Consider the following 6,000-nt stretch of genomic DNA (forward strand, 5'->3'; position numbering starts at 1 on the left):
TCTCCATATGCTACCTTCATCAGCCTCAAAATAACAGAAGGTTTGGAAAGGCCCAAGGACAGAGTCCCAGGTTGTGATGGTCAGGGACACTACCCTCCTACCTGAGGTCTCATATTACAAATTCTATGCAAAAGCTTGAGCTTACACACTGAGAGGAACACAGAGAAGGAATAAGTCATGTGCCATGGGGGAAATGCAGAGAAAGCACTATAAGGAAGGCGACAAGGACTGGGAATGAGGCCAGCATCAAGAAGAAGAAGAGAAGTTAAGCACAGCTGAGAGCATGAGGATCGGTGCCCTCTGCGTAAGTCTCAGAAAAGGACCAGCAAGAACTGCCTGTAAACAGAGCAGACACAGGATCCTGGGTGAGTGACAAAAGTCAGCGTTCTCAACAGGTTTTCAGAACACTGAGAAACTACAGCATGTCAACCTAGCGCCACACTGGAGTTAGGACACCAACCACCATGTTGGCATTGCCACCGCAGAAGATCCAGCAGGTCCCATTCACACTCCTCCCCTTACTCCAGCCAGACAGGTATGTCCAGGCCCCCACAGTGCTCTTCAGACATCTGAGCACTGAAGAGACTAAAGCTACCTCTCCAAGGCCCATCTTAGAGGCTGAGTCTTTGCAGCAGAGTTCAGTATTTGCTTGTTTCCTACGCTGAGAGCGCCTGTGTTGCTGCCCAGCTGTCCTCACTTACCAGTGTCTGTCTCAGGTAGAATAACTCTTGCTTCCTCTTGCTGCGGCTGCTGTTGCTGCTTAGGTGCCTGCCTTTCTTTTGGTTCCTCTAGGTCAGGGCTGGCTGGACTTGGGGCATGCTCTGGACTCAGAGGAATTCCTAGAAACACAAACCAACATCACTGAGAACAATACCGGGGTCTCCTAGGCAGGTGGCCAGTGACTCTAGAGCCACACTAAATGCAGAGTTTCGGATCCTGGGTTTGGAAACCAAAGACAGGATGTGAAAATACAGTGGCTATGCCCACTGCCCTCACAGCTCTACTCTTGTAAAACCTCTTTTGTGTTGTGTTTTGACACAGGGCCTCTCTACATAGCCCTGGCTACCTTGGAACTCACTATGTAGACCATTCGCTACCTTAGAACTATGTAGGCCTTGTGACCTCAAACTCAAGAGATCCACCTGCCTCTGCCTCTCTTTGCTGGGACTGGAAGTGTGTTCTGCCATGCTGAGCTACATTTAAGCCTCTTTGCCCATAAGAATTCTGTCCAACATGTAATCAACTGAGAATACAAGACAGGAATGACAGCTGGATCAAGAACCTGGCTATCCACTCACATAGTGGCTGATAATGGGATGTAACTTCAACACCATAGGTCTAATGTCCTTTTCTTGACTCTGTGGTACATGTACATGGTATACATATATATATAGAAGGTAAAATATCCATACACAAACATGTGTAAAATAAAATAAATGTAAACGTAAGCCGGGCGGTGGTGGCGCACGCCTTTAATCCCAGCACTCGGGAGGCAGAGGCAGGCGGATCTCTGTGAGTTTGACGCCAGCCTGGTCTACAAGAAGCTAGTTCCAGGACAGGAACCAAAAAAAAAAAAAAAAAAAAAAAAAAAAAAAAAAAAAAAAAAAAAAAAAAAAAAAAAAAANAAATAAAAAATAAATGTAAACGTAAATAATAAATTTTTTAAAACCTGGCTACTTAATGATGTCTTTCCCCCCAAACTACCTTCTGTAGTGCCAGGGAGTCCACTGGTACAGTAGAAGACACCCTGAAGACATCATCTTTGGAGCTCTGATGTCCTTAAATATTTTTTTTAAAGGAATTTTTTTGTTTGCTTGCTTGTGTGTTGGTGTTTTGCCTGCATGTATGTCTGTGTCGGGATGTCAGATCCCCTCAAACTGGAGTTACAGTTATGAGCTGTCATGTGGGTGCTGTTTTCTCTAGAAGAGCCGTAGAGCACGTAACAGCTGTGCCACCTCTCCAGCCCCCTAAGTACTCTTTCAGGACAACTCCACCTCCACACCTATCCTCTTCTTACCCTTGGATCCGCTCATGGTGTTTGCTGTGGCAGGCCTCCCAGAATAGTCTCCTACAACCTGGCTGTGACTGTGGTTATTAGAGGCTCCAAAATGAGCCTAAGCAGCCTCTCACGGAACAGAGCTGGGGGAGTAGAGTTCTGCTTTTCTTTTCCTCTTGCTTTTGTCTTGTTTTGAAGACAGGGTCTCACTATATGGCTCTGGCTGGCCTGGAACACAACATGTAGATTGGTCTGACTTTGAACTCATAGAGCTACACTTCCCTCTGCCTCCTGATTGCTGGGCACCAGCCTTCTTTCCTTCTTAAAAAAAAAAAAATTACTAATGAGAGAGTGTGTATGACAGAGAGACAGACAAACAGATGAGGGAGGAGGTATGTAGGTCAGAAAGCAACCTTCAGCAGTTGGTTTTCTTCCACTGCAGGTTCTGGGGATGGAGCTTATATTATCAGGTTCATACACAGCAAGTACCTTTCACCACACTGGTGAGGACCTTTTACCACTGCTGAGCCATCTCAACTGTCCGTCTGTGTTTGCTTCCTGAGACAGGGTCTCAAATGTATTCCAGGGTGGTCTTGAACTCACTATGTGGCTGAGAATATTAAACTTCTGATATACCAGCATCTACATCCCTAGTGGTGGGATTATAAGCATATACCACCATACCCAACTTTTCTGGTGCTAGGAATCAAACCAGGGCTTCATGTAGGCTAGATAAAACACTGTACCAAGTGAGATATATTCTTCATACTTTCTTTCTTCTCTCCTGTCTTTCAGGACCAAAACAAAAACAAAACAAAGCAAAATAAAAAACCAAATTATTATGAAAAAGATATACTATGAGCAAAAGGGTTGATGGTTAAAGAGCTGATGGAGTCTGTCTGATATGAAATCAGCCAAAGGTTCCTACCATGGACCCACATGTGCTGAGGACAGCTGGAAACACATATTTGGATGAGAATCCACAATCACAGAAAGAAGAGGCTCTATCTCTACAAGTCTGAACTCACCGGTGTGATTTTTCATGAACACAGAATGCAGGGAACAAGGACAATGTGTGAGACACACAAAGTAACCTAAGCAGGGCCTCCACAACCTCCGTCAGCACTTCTCTTCCAGGGGAACTGAGAACCCAGCTAGAGTCACGAGAGTGGATCTGTAACGGACAATACTGCTCCCACGTCTCTTTCACATTCCAGGGAGCTGAGCTAGACACCAGCGGGTCACACCACTCACAGACACTATACACGCAACAGTCGCTAGGTCTTGAAATTGTTATTTCCATAACAAACCCAGAGACAGCTGCTTCAGCTAGGTGTGGTGCTTATACCTTCAACCCAAGCACTCAGGAGGCTGAGGCAGGAGGATTGCTATGAGTTAAAGGCCAGCCTGGGCTACATATTAAATTACAAGCCAATTTGGGCTATGGTGTGAGACCCTGACTGAAAAGCAAATAAGGCCAGCAAGATCGCTCAGCAGGTAAAAGCCCTTTGTTGCCAAGCCTGTAGTTCCATCCCTGGGACTCACATGGTGGCAGGAGAAAACTAACTCTTTCAAATATTTTCCTGACCTGCATACATACACAGACACATAAAATAACTTTTTTAAAAAAGCAAATAACAGCAACAAGAAGTCAGTGTGGTATCACACGCCTGCAATGCCAGCACTTGGAAAGCTGAGGCAGAAGGACCACCAAGGTGGCCACAAAATGAGCCCCAAGCAAGCCTGGGGTACAAAATGAGACCCTGTCTCAAAAAGCAATACAGACTAGAGAAGCTAAATAAGAAGGTGAACCCAAAGAAAAACATATAGGCATTCTCCTGAATATTAACCTTCATCAAGCGAGGAAAGGAGACAGAGACCCACATTGGAGCACCGGACTGAAATCTCAAGGTCCAAATGGAGCAGAAGGAGAGAGAGCACGAGCAAGGAACTCAGGACCGCGAGGGGTGCACCCACACACTGAGACAATGGGGATGTTCTATCGGGAACTCACCAAGGCCAGCTGGCCTGGGTCTGAAAAAGCCTGGGTTAAAACCGGTCTCACCGAACATAGCAGACAATGAGGACTACTGAGACCTCAAGAACAATGGCAATGGGTTTTTGATCCTACTGCACGTACTGGCTTTGTGGGAGCCTAGGCAGTTTGGATGCTCACCTTACTAGACCTGGATGGAGGTGGGTGGTCCTCAGACTTCCCACAGGGCAGGGAACCCTGATTGCTCTTTGGGCTGACGAGGGAGGGGGACTTGAATGGGGGAGGGGGAGGGAAAGGGAGGCAGTGGTGGGGAGGAGGCAGAAATCTTTAATAAATAAATAAATAGGGCTGGAGAGATGGCTCAGTGGTTAAGAGCATTGCCTGCTCTTCCAAAGGTCCTGAGTTCAATTCCCAGCAACCACATGGTGGCTCACAACCATCTGTAATGAGGTCTGGTGCCCTCTTCTGGCCTGCAGGCATACACACCAACAGAACAGTGTATGCATAAAAAATAAATTAATATTTAAAAAATAAATAATAATAATAATAATAAAAGCAATACAGAATATCTATAAGGGCCAGTGAGATGATTTAGCAGGTAAAGGCATTTACTGCCTAGCCTGATGACCTCAGTTCCTTCCTGGGACTCATGTAGTAGTGGAAGGAGAGAACCAACTCCGGAAAGTTTTCCTCTTACTTCCACACATGGGCACTGTGATACATACCTGTATCTCTCCATACACACAGGTAAGTTAGGTGTGGAGGCACACTTCTGCAGTCCCAGCACTTAGGGAGGGAGATCAGGAGTCAAAGACCATCTTTTGATGACATACTGAGTTTGAGGCCAACCTGAGCTACATGGGACCTTGTCACAAAACACAAAACAGCAACAACAAAAAGACAGTTGCTTCACTGGCAGATGGTAGAATAGAGTTGCTGAAGTGATATATTTGGCTCTTTATAGGAACTATAAACAGAAACCATACAAAGCACCACAAGACACTGGTTCAGAAGCCCAGACAGAGAAAGGGAGATATGGAAGAATATGAACCCTTGGCTGTTAAAGTGCCATAGCACACTGGGTTTCTTTATTGTTATCCGAGTCCTGAGTGTTAGATACTTTCCTCTCATGGAATTACAGGTATCTAAGTGCATGACTGTCAGTGGGAAAGGGGGGAACACAGATTTCTTCTAATTTAACCCTACCCATAAATAAGAAAAAAGGGGGGAGGGCAGAAACCAGGTGCTGGCAGCACTTATATAGAAACTCATAACTATAACTCCAACATCAGGGGATCCCAAAACCCTCTTCCAGTATCTTTGGGCACCAGACATGCATGTGTTATACAGATATACATGCAGGCAACATACCCATACACATAAATAATATTAAAAAATAAATGCTGGGCAGTGGTGGCGCATGCCTTTAATCCCAGCATCCAGGAGGCAGAGGCAGGTGGAGGTGAGTTTGAGGCCAGCTTGGTCTAAAGAGTAAGTGCCAGGACAGTCAGGACTGTTACACAGGGAAACCCTGTCTCAAAAAACCAAAATAACAAAGAGGGAACTACAAAGGGAGTTCTGGGACAGCTAAGGCTATTACACAGAGAAACCCTGTCTTGATGAATGAACGAATGAATGAATGGGTTTTGGCAATAGTTGCACAAATCTGTGACTACACTAAAAAACCACAGAAATTAGATTAGCTGGGCATGAAGACTGGCATGTAATTTTAACATTTGGGAGGAGGAAGCAAGACAACCAGTTCAAGGTCATCCTTAGCTACATACCAAGTTTCAGGCTATTGCTTGCTACATGCCTTAATAAACAAACAAACAAACAAAAATCCTCCAAGCATGGCGCCACAAAGAATAGTAAATAACATATGTAAACATCTATGTATATATGCATATTTGTGGTACTGAGGTTGACCAAAAGTGCTGCACACATTAGGCAAAAGCTCTGACGTGAAGCTTTTTTTTTCCTTTTCTTCTTTTTTGCCCCCCCCCCC

This window comes from Alexandromys fortis, unplaced genomic scaffold (genome assembly GCF_014885135.2).
Source record: "Alexandromys fortis isolate MF-2015 unplaced genomic scaffold, M_Fortis_MF-2015_v1.1 scaffold_177, whole genome shotgun sequence".
Taxonomy (NCBI): Eukaryota; Metazoa; Chordata; class Mammalia; order Rodentia; family Cricetidae; genus Alexandromys; species Alexandromys fortis.